The sequence below is a fragment of the Strigops habroptila genome, chromosome 10 (assembly GCF_004027225.2).
Source record: "Strigops habroptila isolate Jane chromosome 10, bStrHab1.2.pri, whole genome shotgun sequence".
Classification (NCBI taxonomy): Eukaryota; Metazoa; Chordata; class Aves; order Psittaciformes; family Psittacidae; genus Strigops; species Strigops habroptila.
The window spans coordinates 6,780,380-6,799,604 of NC_046359.1; the positions used below are offsets into that span (position 1 = coordinate 6,780,380).

At 39.6% G+C, this 19,225-nt stretch overlaps 1 protein-coding gene across 5 annotated transcripts in view; it reads right to left on the bottom strand.

The window, feature by feature from the left end:
• Positions 1–19,225, bottom strand: part of GRM1 (glutamate metabotropic receptor 1) — a 172,685-nt gene that overhangs the window by 45,374 nt on the left and 108,086 nt on the right. The gene's annotated exons all lie outside the window — the stretch shown is intronic.

Sequence of the window (19,225 nt, forward strand, 5' to 3'; positions counted from 1 at the left end):
TGTCTACAGATCAGTAATATAAACACCTCTGTGTGTAAATAAGGTATTTTCCAGTAAATCCAGTTTGAGAAGTCATGCTTTACCTAAACCTAACTTCCTGCAGCCAAAATCCATTTTATTTCATTTTCATCATTAGCAATTATCAATATACTTCTGTATTTGAACTTATAAAAATTCACTCAGAAAACTCAGTAAGAAATGTGTGTTTATTTTAAAACAAATGAAATCATGTAATTGTGTTCATCCAGAGACAAAACAGAGGCAATCAATGTTCAATTAAGTTTTCATAGGACAACACTTCAATAGCTGCAAGAACTATATTATGTTTGCTACGAGGCTTCTGTGTAAAGTTATGTTTATTCTCAGTAGGTCTTTGAAATATAATGAAGGGCAAAGCAGAACTCTGGACTGTGAAACTTTTATTTTTCCTTCCTCTTTCATCCTTTGGAAAAAATACCATTGATCTACAAAGACTAATTTGAACACTAGGGTTTATTAACATTAAAAATAGAACAGTATTTTGTTAGGTTTTGGTTGGGGTTTTTTTTAAGGGACCTTAGCTTTCACGAAGTGAAGGAAAATTTTGAGCCACGTGAGTACTGGATTAATTGAAGTCACTCAAATTAGGCCGTTACTTTTTTGAATGACCTTTAAGAATTCAGGTGTCCTAAATTTCATACTTACTTATTTTTGTATTGGATGCAATACAAATCTTCCTCTAATAATTTCCTTTTAACAGTTACTCAATAGTCTCATTTTTTCTTAATCACAGTTTTGGTTTTAGTCTTTGTTTCTGTCAGTCAATCTTAAAGCTGAAAAAGGAGGGGGGTATATACACACATATACTGCCAAAACAAACAAACCAACAAAAACCCACAAACCCAAACACCATGCCATGGCTGCACACAACTGAAAAATGCTCCCAACACTGCTAAAAGTAATAGCTAAGCAGAGGGGGAAGGAAGAGAGACCAAAATTTCGTGAAACTCACTGTGAGTCTTACCATATTGTGCCTCACATCTAACTAATATCAGCTTCAGCTAGGTCCTTTGAAGAACCTGAACGTAAAGCAACCATGAATTTAGTCTAGTGCCTTTGCTGTGAAGCCAGTGTGGAGCTAACAGTGTTCTCAAGGGCAGAGTGGGTACTTGTGCAAATCCCACTCGACAAACTGAAATTAAGAAAAATTACACTGACAGAATTATGGCAAAAAAAGATTTAACTTTCATGTATAAAGATAGGAAAAGTCTATGTTAATATTCAATGAGAAATTAAGCATAAAAGGTTATTCATTTGCAGTTCTCAGAATGACTAGGGCAGGAAGGAATTTGGGATGGAAAAAAATGTAAAAACGTTTTGGTTGGGAAATCTGATCAACACCTAGCCAGTTGGTAAATTTTGAACAAACACACACATTTGATGAAGAACACAGTCTGTTCGCAGACGACTTCTGATTAGAATAAGGCGGCAAAATCTGTTTAATAAAATTGTTATAAATGATAACGTTTCATCTGGAATAGGCAGATTTATCATTTATTACTGTTATCTGCTGAATATTCAAGGTCACGTCCACTTAGCAAGTATTATGAGAGCTATCATTTGTTCTGGTGGTACTTACAGAGGTCTGAAGGTCTTAGAAATTGTATATACCACGGTAGCCAGATTAATTTCTAGCTGGGCTTTGGCCCTTGCAATTTTCTCCCTCCATAACCTCATGACATCTTTGTAGTCCTCCTGAATTGCCTCCCCCTTCCTCCAAAGGTCGTAAATTTTCCTTTTTTCCCTGAGTTTCAGCCAGACCTTTCTGTTCAACCAGGCTGGTCTTCCCTGACGTCTTGTCTTTTGGCGCACTGTTAGTAATGGCTAACCCTCTGAATAACCGTGCCAAACTAATATTCTATGAAATAATTTTTGCAAGGGTTTTCATTTGTTTGAACTCATTATCGGTTCAAATATTTTACAAATATTGCCAGTTCACTCCCTTTTACATTCTATTTATAACATCTTTTACATTATCTAACAACAAAGATAACAACAAAATTATTTAACAATTTTCACTTTAAGGCACTGCAAAATGAATAACATTATAATGCAATTAGTATAACAATGTGTTCAAAAACCTGTGCACTCTTTTTCACTTCATGTCACCTTCTTAATAACAAGTGCATTCTGTTCATTAATATTGTATGGCTGAATAAAATCCTCACATCTTGATGGTATAAAGAGGACTTGTTCATGCTGCTGCACTCATTACCATAGAATCATAGAATCACAGAATGGGTTGGGTTCAAAAGGACCTTAAAGATCACCTGGTTCCAACCCCCCTGCCTTCCACTAGACCAGGTTGCTCAAAGCCCCATCCAACCTGTCCAAAGGTAAGTCACAGGCAGCAAGTCAGATGAGTAAAACTTTTCTATATGGAAACATCCAAACACGCATCTTCTTCACCCCACAATGAACTATAGAGCTACAAGAATTTCTGAAGTTCTGTTTTCAGAAGTAAGTGGCTGTTTTCCAGGCAGTTCCAGCCATAGCTGACTGCCTATGAGGGAAAGGCCAGGAAATGCTACCTGGTCACCAGAACAAGCAGGGCTGCAGGCTTCACTTGTCGTGGGCTGTCTCAGTGACCTTGCTGTCTCTATGTACAAGCTAATGTGACCACAAACAATTTGTGGAAAAATGGTTTGTGTGTGTGTGTGTTTTACCAAGCCAAAGGAGGGTCAGGGAAAAAGAGGTTTTGTTTCAATCTCAATTAAAAAATTATTTGTAATTCTCATGAGACAGAATGATAGGCTGAAATATTTGTCACAGACCACAATAAATGTTTCATTCAATGTACAACAAATATCCCATTGTGGTAAATTATTGTTTCTTGTATGACTTCTGCTCCCAGATAACCACTTATTACACTGTATTTAAACAAAAGAGGACCATGTGGGGAATGGTTACCCCTTCACTTCCTACTTTGATGTCTGATCTTTGCAGCAGGGAGGCAAGTTCAAGAGGTAGCTAAATACAGTGGAAGAGAGGAGAGACAGGACATACAGGGAGGATAGTAGAAGAGTTATCAAAAAAGACACAAGATAAAACAGGTAACTCAATTCCCATTGTATGTGAACTACCTGACTGGATGAAGCTCCAAAACTTCTCAGGTAAGTGTGAAGAATGTATTATTTAAGAAAAGGCATCTTTCCTTAACCGCCTCTTGAACATCATGTCACCAGTCTATAGAAAATAACGCAGTACTCTCTGTAGACTTGCAAGTTGCCCTTTGGCAAGAAGAGAGGAAGCAGAGATTTCACTGAGCCGGCTAAAAGGAAGGAATATCTTAAAATATGCAGGTTCTTCACCAGATTTCAGAACATGCTGATAAAATTTTGGCATCTTACAGTACTCCTGAAGCAATAAATGGAGTTCACGGGGTTGCAGACTTTATTTTCAGGATGTCATTAAACCAGAAAGGTTTTGCTTCCATTCTTCGAATGGTTTTTATTTCCCCTAGCAAAGAGATTCAATTCACACAATTACATTTATTTTTCCCTCAAAAGCTAGGATACAATTACAGCTGCCAGTTGAGATACACTGCTATTTTCTTTCTGAGCATGGGGAAATACATGGGTTTCCCAGATACTACTGCTTTGTTACATCTGGAGAATGTTGCCTTTTAACCGTATTAGTGTACTTCTATTCTCATATAAAACTACAGAGAGAACTGAAAGCCTTTCAAAAGATGAGTATTCAGCAAAAGCTCCTCAAATATTTGCACTAGAATTCTCTAAGGCATTAACAGGATGCTGATTGCAGCAATATTTGTATGCAATGGGTTATTTATTTTCACTAGCAATGTTGGTCAAATAACTAATGAACCTTCTTCTCCTGGAATAGAGTTGATATTAAATTTAAAAGGGTTTTGGTTTTTTTTTTACTTATTTTTACCAACATATTTCACAGGTGTCAACTCAATCGCTAAGGGAAACCAAAGCACTAATTCAGCTGTCCAGGCACAGATTCTCCTTTATTTCAGATGCCTAACACCTAAACTTTGGAAGATTACTCCCCTTTTTAGATATACTACACATGACCAGTGTCTTCAGTCTACTTGTCTGTTTTCGTGAGAATGCCATATTACTCTTCAGTGTTTGAAACAAGTGTCTTCCTTTTGTCTCTCCCTGTGTGTGAGAAGCAGTGGGAAAAGATTTTAATTAAATTTACTTTCTTGGTTCTCCATATCACGTTATGTAAGCACATTAGGGTTTTAAGAGCTTAGTGTCAAAGACTCCGGAATGAGGCTGGCATACACAAATACAACAGTGCTACAGCAAAGCAGAAATATTATGAGAAGAAATGACTGCACAAGCTGCTGACTCACTCATTAATCAGATGCAGGGGGAGTCTCAGAGTCGCTAGACACTGGGCAGGAGAAAGGGGACTGAGCATCTCTGCTGAAGTCTGAACTCGCAGGTCCAACCCATTGAGAGCAAAACAAAAGGAAACTGATCTCTAACTGCTCCTGTGTTTCCCATTCTTTGCTTAGCAGACAAAAGAGTCTGAAGCTCACTTCCCTTCCCTACCCTTTCTGCTACTCCCCATGGACATTCAGACTCTCACACAACCACAGAACTCCAAGAAAAACAGATTTAACATGTAAACACCAAGTGGCAATGCACATAACTCATGCTCACACTGTGGGAGATGGCAAAGCTGTGTTCAAATGTGGCTGTGCCCAAGAGAGCAGAAACAGCTTTCCTCTTACATCTCCTCTCTAGTGAACCGAAGGAGCTAAGCAGGAGATAAGACTGTCATTTCCCAAAGGCTGGCTACAGCTTCAAATGAATGCAAAAATTGGGCCTGCCTGATCTCTGTAGGTGGCAGTGCCGGGGTGAGCCGCCAGAGCATGTCTGAGTGAGATATTCTATATTCACAAACACTCCTAGCTGATGTGCAATGCTGCAGCCTCTCTCTGCCTTTGGAAGACACTAGTGCAAAACTGAGGGCCTTTGCAGCAGCTGGCTGTGTGTCTTTGCCAGCACTGCATCTGGAAGGGGAGGCAGGTGAGAGCAAAACAGGCCTGTGGTGGAGAAAAAGTTCCTTTTCCCTTTCGCCATAAATCTGCAGAGTCTGCTCTGTCTCTTGTCTTGGCCAGCAGTAAAACAAAGGACTCAAAAGGAAATACAATGCAGCATCTAAGGCCATGCTAACAGCACAGTTGCCTGCATGCCCACCACCCCAGGAGAGGGCTGTCTCTTCCTTCACTAGGTTGCCCCTGGTAAGGTACAGCTCTGTACCACCACAGGTTTGCAATCTACACAGATCGTCCCCATGCATTTATAATTCCTATCAGTGAGAGCTGAAAGAAACCAATCACGGAGCTGAAAAGTTGCAAGAGTATGTGTCCACAAAAAGTATTTATAGCAACAGGAAAGAGTGGGAAACTGGGTAATAAGCAGAGAACTTCCCCTACAAGTTAATATATATAAGCACATGCTGTTACATCCAGGTCTGGAGAGATCCACTTAGAGCAGATGGCTTGACAGAAGCTCACCAGCCTAATAGAGCTTTTGTATGAGATGACGGTATGGCCTGAAGCCTCTGTGTTTCTTCCCACTGGGCTAAAATTCTTCATAAGGAATTTTACTTAAGAAAAAGCCTAGGGTTTATGGCCCTATGAGGATGATTTGCTGAGATTCTTTCTCCTCTAAACAAGCCTGCAAGCTGGTATTTGAAACCTTTTCTGTATGTATCCACTGCTATAAGCTGCTATGGGCTTGGTAGGAAATTTTAGCATTGCTTCTCTTTATTCCTAGTTTTTAGTGGAATGATTATGATGAAATAGCTCTGCAGTGAAGACTGTGTTTAATAAAATAGAAACTGAAGGATATACAGAGTATATCTCAGTGCAGTCCTCTTCAAATCAAAAAGATCCATACCTGTGATATTGGTATGTGTTATTGCAATGAGATCAGCTTGAGAAATACAATTCACAGATTGTCCAACAGTGAAGCAACAGAACCAAAAATTGACAAGAAGGTTAAATTTTAAGGTTATTGATTACTTCATTTTGGCTATTATCTTAATTTCTGTCCTTTGGAATTCATGGACTGGAAAACAACAGAGAAAAATAACTGTCTCTGTTTGAGATAAATCAATTTCTGTACCTTGGACTCTCAGGCAAACACAGTTCAGTATCAGTTCAAATGGTTTGAAAAGAAACAACTTTGTATGTATGTGCCATCCCTTTCATGGCTGAATTCATGTGCTAAACTGGGACTGTAGTTACAACTGCTACAATGCACATAAAATTATGAACAGTCATTATTATGCACATTCTAATGAAGATGTTTGGAATTGATTCCATCGTGAAGTAAGTATGCTGTAAAGATATTTAAGCTATTTTATGATCATAGCTTAATATGATCAATATATGGCCCTTCTAGCTTATGAAAATTCATCCCCAAATAAAATACTGTGATCGCCTACTGGAAGACACGTGGGACTGACCAGGAATCTGGCATGGAATGACAGCAGCTTCTTAGTACCTACGGTCAAACACCCAAACATAATACTCAAGGCTTAAAACTAGAAATCAATAAAATTCTGCATGTGATTCTGAACTTGGGGGACCCATCAAGTTGGAAGCAGTTTACGCTTTTAAAAAATCTACTCTAATTCAGATAGGACATAACATTAAATGACATGTTCATTGTAGAAACAGGCAACGCAGAGGATAATCTGAAGTGATTCCAGTGCCTTTCTTAGAGACAGAGAGTAATTATTATGAGAGCTTGACAAATAATTATTATGACTAATTTGTTTTTCTTAAAAGCTGGACTGTGTACAAACTGCCTGCAAAATGACCGCAACATGTTTTATTATTTATTTGAAATTATTATTTAACTTCTGCAGTAAGACATTATTTCTCTGCTCCTATTTTAATTAGAAATGAATATTTCATCTTCTAAACAAGAATAAAATATGCCAGCTGATTTTTTTTTTTTTTTAGCCCTTGATTGAATGGTTTGCACATGTAATCAGCAGACACTGATTTCAATTCCTGATATAGCATTTGAAATCTATCTTATTGTTTCATTAGCTGACTAAAATTTACTGCTGACAAAAGTGTTTGAATGGTCAAGCTCAACCTTTGCATTTAAAGGACACAGGCAATAGCACAGTTATTTTAATGGAAAATTCACTAACCAGGTGAATGGAAAGGAGGGCTTTTGCCCTGCCTGATCCTGACCAGAGGCTGTACTCTCATCTGGCATCATGATCCCCCAGTCCCAACTTATTCTTTGACTTTGACTCTTTCTTTTTTGAAATTATTTTCTCTTCTTTTCTTCTGCCCCCTTCCCGGGGAATATGACAACAGGGAATTCAATTTGTTACTCTTACTGTGTGTTCTGTAGCTTCTTCTGTCACTCCCAGTCCAACAATAAACCTTCTCTGAGCCTCTTTCTCAAACTCTGCAGGGTCCCACAAGTGTCCATGCTACCAAAGCCTCGGGCACCATATAATGTGATTGGTTATTATCACAGAGACCTTGGATCTGCCTGCTTCTCTTGCTTTCTTTAGAGCCTTCATCCAGTGCTACCCTGAACCCCGACCCAGTCTCTCTCAGGACAGGAGTCCACACAGACCATTTTCTACATGACCTGAACTCCTGCGGAGAAACAATTAAAAAGAAAGAAAGCGCAACCTTCAGTCTTCCCCTCTCCCTCAGGTAGCTACGCAACCTTGCTGCCTTATTCACACACTCCATTAAAGACATATTTAGAACTCCTATTCTTAACAGATCTGTTATTTGGAACAAGTCTAGCAGATAATGAGTTGTGCTACTCTTACATGAGACAGGAATGAACACCTTTGAAATCTAATTTATTTAAAAATGTAAAGAAATGTTTGCAGATTTTAATGTTATTTGGCTAGCTTTAATCATGCTTTCACTCCTAAAAAAACCCACAAGCAAACAAACAAAAAGTTGAGTCAGATACCCTTACAGAGATCCTGTTATAACACACAACAATGAAAAAATGAAAAGCATGAGAAATAGGACTGATTAAATTCCGAGTGTCATGCTTTTCATATGAAGCCCAAGACTTTATCTGAAAGAGACAGAATTCAGTAATTGTACTGCAGCTTTCAGAACATTAACCACCTTACACACTTAAATTAGGAACCTGAATACATATTCAGGCACCTAATTAATTGACTTGATTAATACCCGAACTATCTGCTGTTGACTTCCATGGGAATTACGTGAGATCAGTACCCTTAAAATCAGGCCAATTTATCTAGGTCTCAGAGCACGCACTTAAGGAGCCTAATTTTGGGTATCTTCATCAGAAAATGCTGGTTCAGAGTTGAAAAAAAAAAAAACCAACCTTCATCTTAACCATAGCATTACCACTGAAAGGGGCAAAGAAATTAGTAGAAATCTAGTCTCAGTATATGTTAAAAATTCAGCACAAGGACAACACCCAAAACTATTAGTCAGGGTCTTTAGATCAGAGTGGAAAAATACGATGAAAATAATAACATACACATATTCATTAAATTATGCTCTCTGGAGATCTGTGCTCCTATCTACCATAAAGACAACAAATGGAAGAAATCACATACAGTCTTTTCTGGACATTGATTTAGACCTGTAAACATCTAAGTACTGGCTCATGGTTGTCCGTGTATGGGCATGAGATCCTGAGGGCTTTGAAGATGGGAGTCAGTATCTCATGTTAACAACAGACCAAGTGCTCCCCTCATGGTAGGATACTAGCCCATAGCTGGCTGGCACAGACTAGCTGGTCTAACTGGTCTTTTGCTATTTCAAATTCCAGTGGTTCTGTACGAGTCTGAGGAACAGTCAGGAAAGATATCTAATATTTGATATGCTTTAAAACACTATTGATTTAAGATGGGTTTCAGAATTCTCGCATGATAGTGTATCACCCACCAGCCAGTACTATTGGTTTTATTTTTCTTTTATTATTATTCTAAAACACAAACCATTTCTTCCTCACCTGTTCTCAATGTTAAAGTGGTATTAAGAACACCAGCATTAGCTGCCCGAGTATAAATCAATATGAAAACCAATGTGTCTCACGTCTGCAGAAATATAGCTCCCTCCAAATTAATCCTTTGCCAAGTTTTCTGTTGGTTTTGTATTGTGGGGTTTTTTTTTGTTTGGTTGCTTTGTTTTGTTTTAGTAGACCATATCCTTGCACAAGCAACCTTCTGTCTGAAGCGCTAGTTTCCTGGAATCACATGTCTGCATGCTGATGGGGTGGATTTCACACATGCAATGTGAGTAATTGCTCCACATCCTGACTACACAGCAGCCCTGCAGCCACGCAATTGCTCTCAGAGACCCCCTTTGCTTCCCAGGATCTAAAGCAGCTGCTGAAGCTGCTCTGGAGCTGAGGAGCAAAGTGACCTCTGCCACCCTAACTAGTGCCTAGTTGAACCATGTTATAATTTAACAAAGCACACTCACAGTTTTTGGTTAAATTAAGTGTAGTTTTGAAGTTATTGTTAGGAAGATCCAAACATTTGCTTGTAACCCTTGCGATATGCAATACATTAATTGCAAATACACAGATCACAGAGATCTACTTTATGTTCCCCTTAAATGGACATATGCCCAGAGCTGTGTTCAAGTACATTATCACAGAAAAGATTCATTTTAAAGCTAAGCTAAGATTAGAAGCTTATGAATGACGAATGCATGAGGACAATGCACCTCTGATTAGCAGCGAACTAGAGCTAAGCAAATCAGAAGATAAAATAAGTGGCCCTAATCCTTATTCACACATTAAATTCAACAGAAAAAACAGAAGCAGGATTCTTTTGACTTTGAAAGAATTTTCAAAGTATTCATTTTAGCATAGCTCCTTTTTTCCTGGGTATAGCTAAATGTAACAATGCAGGAAAAAAGGGCTATCAGCACAGCCAAACCCAAATTATTCAAGCACTTGAGAGCACTTGAGATCTCACAAGAAAATGGGACCCTGTCATGTGAATTTTTAGACAAAATAAACCTGGAAAAACAGGCAGAATAAACCGGTCTTTGCAGAAAGTAGACAGTACGCTGCATAGCATAACGTATAGAGTGCTTTGATGAGAACAGCCCTGATTTTCCATTGCTATATAGCTGAACCTGAATGCAGAGCTAAATTAAAGGTTCGAACTTGCAGGTTTCTCCAAAGCTGCTGTCTATTATATGAATCTCCAAAACCTAAGCTGAAGGAAACCTTTGGAAATAGACTTGTCTCACACCTTGCTGTGCTGCAGCGGCCCTCTCTAGCTCAGCCCAGCCTAACTGCAGTAGCTGCTTTCATTATTTTTCCCTAGTTCCCTCCACACTAGCAGACTTATGTGCTCCCCCAGACCTCCCAGTATGAGTGGGAAAACAAAAATTTATTCTGGTGGTGCTACTCTTTGGAGCGGACATCTTCCACCAGGTTATTCTCCCTATGTGCACCAATACAGCTTATTCTGAGTAGGAAAGTCTGCAGTTTGTATGGTTCAAGTTTTACTAGTCATTCTCACCATTTATTGCCCTACACCACTGCTTGCCTATTAAGAAGAATACATTTATTGTAAGACCTCTATTGGCTATTTTTCAGAACATATCCTTGTGCACAAAGGGTATCTCTGGGCTGCAGCTAGACATGTGCGAGTGTGTGGGTTTGTGCCTACACATTAGCCTCTACTGTATCTCCTTTGCATCTGTGTTTATGGGGTAATGCTGCCAGTAGCAACAACCCATAAAATTGAAGGCTGAGTTTAAAAAGTTTCCACCTACAGGTAAATGAGGAAAGGGAAGATAGGATCTAACAAAAGACCGGGAAGGGCTGACAGAAGGCAGTTGGCCTTGTTTTCAGGTCAGTTACCTGTATTATTTCATCCGGTTTACGTAGCGATTTGGTCAAATGCTTATATCTAGGCTAATTGTTCTAGTGTGTGACCTGCACACATTTCTAGGAACAAGTCAATCAATTTGTGTGCTTTTATCCTCACCACACTCCTGATACAAGTTCAAAGCACCTGTGGCAGTCTGAGCAGTCAGGAGTGCCCCTATCACTCTCCAGGCACAGGAGATAGGAGCTCCAGGGAGGCACAAGGGAGCATGATTCATGCGTCCTGTTCCTTTGTAGCACCATCAGTTTACTAATGTAGTGGAGAAGGCTGAATGTTACAAGCCTTCCTGAGAAATGATTTAATCCCAGAAGTGGAAACTTTGACTGTTAAAACACACAATGGAAAATGTAGGTGTAAATACTAGATTCAGAAAGCTTTTATCATATCCTGCTGTAACATGTATGTGTTCTGCAAACTGTCTTCTATGCTATTTACAAAGGTGTGTATGTATATCGCTTCTTTCCTTTATTTCGTGATGATCTCATTTTTACATGGATCCTAAAAGAAGAAAAATATTTATTGTTATTGTATTTTGATTGACAGCTTGGTTTAAAAGCATCTCTGGAAATATAAAATTTTATATAAATATAGCTGCTATCTTCCAAACACAGAAATAAGAACCTAGAAGCAAATGAACAAAAACCTGGCCATCTTCTCTGAATAATTCATATGATTTATCACAGATAAACACATTATTAATCTTCCTCTTCTTTAAGCCTTAGAAGCTGTCTGTCACCTAGTCTGGGAAATAAAATGAGACTACAGCTCTCCTGTCTTATCTGCTGTAAAAAAGCCTTGACTAAAAAGTGGAGCAACTAGAGTTCTTTCAGACAAGTTGTCTCTAATAGGCTTCATTCTAGATGCCAGTGAAATTGAGATCATTTTTGATCACTACTGTGGGATGGCTCCTAGGATCTCCTGCCTCATACCGAGAACAAAGACAGTGACACAGGACTCAGCTCCTCTACTGCAGGGAACAAAGTATATATACAAAGTATACAATTCAAAGCAGGAGTTAGGGAGGATAAGTCGCAGGATACATAAGATGCAAACTATTGACATGCCTTGAAGAAGTCATGGCATGTCAATAGCTTGCTTCCTTCTTCAAAATCTTATGAATGTGTCTCCTATATATTGCACAAGTGATTTACCAGCAGTGACTGATCTGACAGAGTGTGCACTCAGGCTATTGTCTTCTAATTAACTTTTTTGACCTATTGTAGCACACATAGCTCCTACTGTAGGTGCTTCTACTGATGCAAAGTGTCATGGGACAGGTGGTACAAGGGGAGCCTTGCAGATGTTGAGATTAAAGTCACGTTCTTAGAAAAGCACCTATGAGCACTTCTGACACTGCAGAATGAGCCCTAATAATGTCTGCTGGATCTAATTTGTCCCATTCACACATAACCTGAAACACTCTGATAACCACTCAGGTCAACTTTTACTAGAAACGCATTCACCGTTTCAACAAGGTGTAGGAAAAAAAGCAAGGACAGCCTTTGGAGTGCTTTGTCCACTGATGAGAAAATGAGGGCCCCATGTTATCTGATATAACCTCAACAAAACTAAGATAGGCCTTGAGAAAAAAATCGTTGAGCAAGAGAAACTCTGAACTACATTACTGGTGGACTGGATGTGGTCTGAAAGATGTATTATCCAAGTACAAAACTGTCTAAGATTGGGAATAGGCCAGCCATCAGCCTTCTGTCTTCCTAACAAGCGCAGTCAAGGAGAATTTCACAGACAAATACAGGAAAACAAACATCACGACAGGCATGAGTAGACACTGTAGATCTTCTAAAAAACACATTTTTATCCTATGTAAAAAAACCAAAACAACAACCTCACTAAGACTGTAAGGACTCTATGTCTGGATGAGAGAAAACCAGTTACTTTTTTATGAGTGGGTGATAATGGCGGCAAACACTTAAGGATGCTCTTCAGAGAAATCTTAACTAGAGGCAAACGAGTCACGCTGGCTCCAGAAGCATTTATTGGAATTATTTGATTTAGTAGCTTGGGTAAAATGTCCCACAGACATAATTATACTACTCCTGTACTTGAACTGGTGTGCTCATGTAACACTGCACTGCTCTTTGTACATGCTGCTATGTGGGTCTCTGATACCTAAAACACCTCTGCACCATGCTCATCTCTTTCAAATTATGACTATACCAAGCAAAGTGAATAATTCAAGGTTTTTATAGTGACAATATAATCTATATTCCCTGCAATTTTTGTCTCAAGAAGTATGATATTGCATTATTCATACCAAAGTATAAATGCCTTTTCTGGAATATTTAGTCTTCCTCACAAGCTCTTTTCTGCTACCATTATTATGTTCTACCCATGATTTGGCAAGCTATGAAGATATATGGTGGTCATCCAGAACCACTTCAGTGTAATGAAAGCTTATGTCCTCTTTCCAAGCAAGTCTGCTGATGCAGAAAGAAGATGGGAAAATATACAACTTCTTAGAACCAAATTTGACACAAGAATATGGTGGCCATACAGATCCTTGGCAGGAATGAAGGCAAACAGCATTCTGGGTTGTACTGATAGCACAGCCAGTGACTGCTGCATGTAATTACTTCCCGACTACCACCACCCTTTACTTTGCACTCATCAGGCTGCATCTAGGATACTGCATTGTGGGTTCACAAACTGTGAACCCCGAATACAGAAAGACACTGATAACCTGGAGCATATTCAGCAGAGGGCCATCAAGATGATCCATTACTGCTGTCCTTGCCCTTTGAGGACTGGCTGAAGGACTGGGGTTTGTTCAGCCTGGAGAAGAGATGGCTGCAGGGGAATCTTACAACAGCCCCTCATACCTATGGGGTGGTTATTGAGAAGAGACAGATTCTTCATGGTGAAGCATGGTGGGAGTATAGGAGATGACAGGCATTACTTAAAACAAGAGAGGTTCAAACTGGGTATGAGGCAAAACTTTTTCCTATTCAAGTAGTGGAACAGGCTGCCCAGAGAAGATGTACCACCTTCGTCCTTGGAGGTTTTCAAGGCCCCAGTAAATAAAGCCCTGAGCAACCTGGTCTGAACTCACAGCTTACCGTGCTCTGATCAGGGGGTTGGACTGCATTCTTCCTGAGCTCCCTTCAGGACTGACTGATTCTCTGATTCTGGCACTCTGGCTGCACTCAGACTGATCATTTGTTGTTCTTTTCGATCAAGACAGGAATTAGCAGAAAAAGAGATTGTTATGGCATGACCAAGGCACGAGTAAGCATCCTACAGGGAACTTGGACCTACTTTGGAAAAAACCCAAACAACTACATTTCTTGCTCTTGTCCACCACAAATACATTCACTGATAAATAATCCTCCTCAAAGATCGATTGAATCAATGCATGAATCACGAATTGCCCAGTTTGCTCCACTTTACTCTGTTGAAAAATGTCTGTGCTGATTGCCTGCCAATGTATTTTGTTGTCCCGGCAGATGAACTGCTGTGAGCATAATCTGATGTTTGCATCAGTTCTATAACCAATTTCATAACTGTCTCTTGTGGTGCAGAGGAGCACTCATCCCATACCATTTACATAAACTACAATCATTGTATTATCTGCCACGAGGTGAATAAGGCATTCTGTAAAACAGTACTTAGACCTCTGTACAAGTGTTTACACTACTCTGAATTCTACACCATTTCTGAAAGAATGAGACTGGCATTTAATTCTGGCCTATGTGGGCTCAGCAAGTCCAAATGGAGAAATATTTGTCATTGTAGTTTTGTGGAGAGAAAACCACTTCCATTCAGGCTATTTCTATCAGATCAGGGAGGAGAAAACAGTCTACAAACTGTTGGAAGGGTATCTATCTGAACTGTGTATGCCTGACATACACAGTTTAGCATCAGTCTATCACTTGCTGTCAGGGTACAATCTCCATACATTCTCCCAAATGTGGAAAAGGCTGAATTGTCTGCTGAACAGAGATAAGTTGTGACTATTGCTTGGGTTGTGTGCTACAGGAACTTAGTGTCAGGTCCATCCTGATTTAGGTAGCTTCTTAGTATCTCCAATTCACAAACAGCTTTTTTTTGTTGTTGTTGTTCATGCTAAAACAGTCTGCTCTGTTCTAACTTTTCATTTGAAGGGCATGAAGAATGATGTGAAATCCCGAACCTCATAATGAATTGGGGGTCCATGCAGAGTTGCAGGATATACTTTGTTTTGTAAAAAATGTAGCTTCTATATGGAAAACATTGAGAGTACCATAGTGGCATGGACAGTTTACAAACTGTACTGGAAGTGGTTTGGGCCCGCTAGATGCCAAGGAAACTACAGGAAAATGGTCATAGACAAATATCTCTTTTCTGCTGTAGTGTGTTGACCTTGGCTGGCTGGCAGGTGCCCACCAAGCTACTCTCTCACTCCCCCTCCTCAGAAGGACAAGGGAGAGAAAATAAAATTAAAACCTTGTGGGTCAAGATAAAGGGAGTTTTAATGAAGAAAAGCAAAGGCCATGCATGGAAGCAAAGAACAAAAAGATTCTCTACCTCCATCAGCAGGTGATGTCTAGATACTTCCTGGAAAGTAGAGCACCAGTATGTAGTGGCTTCTTTGGAAGACAAATGCCCTAACAATGAACGCTCCCTTCTAACCCCCTCCTTTCTCTTAGCTTTCCCTGCGCAGCATGACATTATATTGTATTGGATCTCTGGTCAGTTCAGGTCAGCTGTGCTGGCTATGTCCCCTCCCAGCCTCTTACCCACTCCCAGCCTACTGGCTTTTGACAGGGAGGAAGGGGAATGAGAAGTGGAGGGAGCCTCCGCGCTGTACAAGCACTGATCAGCAGCGGCCAAAACACTGGTGTGTTATCAACACCTTTCTAACTGTAAATGCAAAGCACAGCACTATGAGAGCTGCTATGGAGAAAGTTAACTCCATCCCAGCCAGATCCAATACATCTACATACAAGAAAATTTCTAGATGCGAAGCTTTTGGCTACAGCATTAGCAAAGAATTAGGCAAAACCAGCTCCCACTCATTTGGCTGCCACCCAAGTGGGAAAAGCAAGTTCTTTGATTTTTGCAAGGAGGGATAATCCAAAAGAGCAGTCACTGCTACTTTTGATGACTATCTTCTCTTCCCAAGAATTTGTGCTACTACCATATAGACCTAGTATATCCAGATAAGCTATTCTGAAAACACGGACAGTTGTTAGGCATCCCACAGACTTCACAGAGTAGAATGCTCTTGGACTTGCATCCTTCCAGTAGTACTTAATTCAGATAGACTTTTTTCCCCAAAAAATGCACATGGACATTCAGAGCTCAGTGTAACATGAGAATTCTGAAGGAAAACATCAGTCTTCTAGGAACTGAATAAAGAAATTCAAGCAGTAATTCCTGCTATCAGAGCAGGGGGATTTCTAGGAACGGGCTTTCCCTTGCTAAATAGAAAGCCTGCAATCCCAAGCTAGTGCTGACTCAACGGTAACAAGGTGTGAGAAATTGCAAATGCAGCAGCTATAATTGCTTGAGGAGAAGTCCTTGCCTATCCATGAATGCTAAAAATTGAACTTTACATTCCAGCGACAATTCTGAATAAATCACTCAGTAAAGTGATTATGTTGTATATGAGCAAATTATACTGGGCAGACAGCAATTGAAGATTCTCAAATACAGACTTTGCAATTAATCTCCTTTTCAAAATGGATAGGCCAAAGTATTCTGAATCTTTTAAAATTAAGGTAGTTAGAGAACAACACTGCCTTTTCTTTTGTTTCTGGCTGCTCCTAGGCAACCTACTGCTGGGTAAACACAAACACACGATGCTCCCCTAAATATCACCAGCATTTTTGTCCTCGTTTTTCTTTTTCATTAGATAGCTTCCTGAGATGCTGACTCTCTAAACATGGAAGATGAACTCGAGAAGTCTACTGCCTTTGAAAATTATGGGTCTGCTTTGTTCTCAGTAAGGACTACCAGTTCACTTCTGGAATACAGAACAGATCAGGACCCAGATGGTGACAGTGAATGCTAATAATGTGCATGGATTCCTGGGACCATAGGAGACTCAGCTTTTTCCATAATGCAGGACTCCACGTACCTTGTTACAGGAATATTGATGGAATACTGTGAGGTAAGAGTGAAAGCTCTTAGATATAATGGAGTTAAGGTGCTTGATACCAGTATTGAATACAGATAATTTTCCTGGGGTGATGCAGTAGTAGTAGAAGTACCTAAATTTGTAGTACTGCAAAGAAGTCAGAACTTTGTCTATCGGCACTTTTAATGGATTTCAAATATTAGTGCTTATTATTTATTGAGCAGCATGGATTCTTTCCCTCAAGTTTGTGCATGGAGATACTTTGCAAAAGAGGGAAGAGGCAATCCAGACTCCTTTTTGCAGAGAGTTTGTAAAAAGGCCTGCTTCTGAACCTGTGAGAGGTAAAGGCAGCGGTTTCTTGGCATTGTCGTACTATACCCTCTTGGGGAGAAAGGCTCCACCAGCAAGCTTTGAAGCTGATAGCATTTGAAATGACATTCTTAACCTTGTAGAAAGGTCAGATAAAGACATGTGCAGAGAGCTCTGGTGGTGCCAGACTTTGTGCACCAGTCAACTTTGTGCAGTTAAAGAAAAATGAATACAATACTTTATTGCCCCCAGACTCGCTGGGGGCAATGTAGGTCTCTTGAGTCTGTAGGTACACCATTATTGGGAATAGATACATTGTGGTGTTTCTGCTTGGTGATTTCAGATATTCATGAACTTCTTAGTTGTGTGTGATAAGCCTGAGGGTTATCAGTGATTCACCACCGAATTTAAGAGCTGACTGCTTTTCAGCAAAGCATAAAATGTATTGCATATTTTGAGGCTTCATGCAAAAACTTACAGCTTTTTAGAGGAGGAAAAGAAGTCTGGGTGTCTGAATTGTGACTATTTACTGTCAGAGTCTGCCAATGCAGACAAATGGTCTTATGTCTCACTAGTAGTATCAGAATGTAGTGGTTCCTGTCTCTAATACCTGAAACTTAAAGAAGCACAGAACATCATGGCAAGAATGTAATAATACCTCTGCAGCACCCTTTCCAGTGTCCAGTGGCTTCAACCCTGGGATGTCCTGAGCCGCTTTGGGGTGGTTTTGGTTTTGTTTGTATGTTTGCTTGCTTTTCTCCATAAAACAGCCCTCATTAATTTTCTTCCATGAATTTGTTTAACTGCTTTTTTGCTCAAGTACAATTTTAGAGTCTACAGCAACCACTGTCTGAAAACTCATCTACACATTACATGCAGAAGTGCCCCATCTTGACTGTTTTGAACTCGCCAGCTGGTATTTGCCTTTGATGCAGCAGATGAAGAATGACTATGCTGGTTTAAACTACAGTTTTTAGTTTCATAACCAAACAGAGACTGGGTAACAAACCAGCAGTGTTTACAACAGCTGCAGAGAGTCCTCTGAAGGAGATCTTTTTAGAGAGTATCAGCATGAAATTTATTTATGTGAATGGAATGAGCAAAACAATGCAATTTAAAGTTTCTTCTTAGGAAGGCAGGCTATGCATTTGCACTGTGCATCAACCATTCAACTTCTCCTTAGTAATCTTTGCCCTTATTTGCTTATATTAACTCCTTTGTCTGAGCTGAAGCAGTCTCACAGCCAATTAAATCTATACACCATAAATCAACATTTTGGTAGAGTCCAAAGCTATTGACTCCTTTGAGTAGAAAATATCAGTATAACCTCAACATTGATTTAGTCCATCTGGTTTGCTGTTAGGCACTCAGCACCCACACGGTCCAGCCTGTCTGCCAGTCAGCACATCAAGCCGGTTTTGAGCCAGTGACAGTATTTGGTGATATGTCTCAGCTGTTACTAAGAAAACTGGGGGAAACAAAAAGTAGTGTGGAAGCTGTTGTTAAGAGGTGTTACTAATAGAGAAGGGAAGAACTAGAAACACTATGAAAATTCACCTCAGGAGCACATGAAGACCAGCTGAGATTACTGCTATGAGATAGAGGAGGTGGAGATGTAAAGAATAGGACAGAAAGCCATGGGAAGCCAGGCTTTGTTAGTTTTGTTTCTAATGGAGTAACTTCCTTACTATCAAAGTGTATCTTTTTGACTAGAAATGAAATATTTGCAAACTACAAACAAGATACTTGCAAAAATTATTCAGCATATATTTTACAAAAATCTCAATTTACTAATAAATTTCATCTTACTGAAACATTTTAGTTTATTTTCTCAGCTTCTACCATGGAAGAAAACTTGTGTATGCACAGTTACACTTCTTTTACTACAAGGTGAGATCTACTTCTATCGGTAAGACAGCA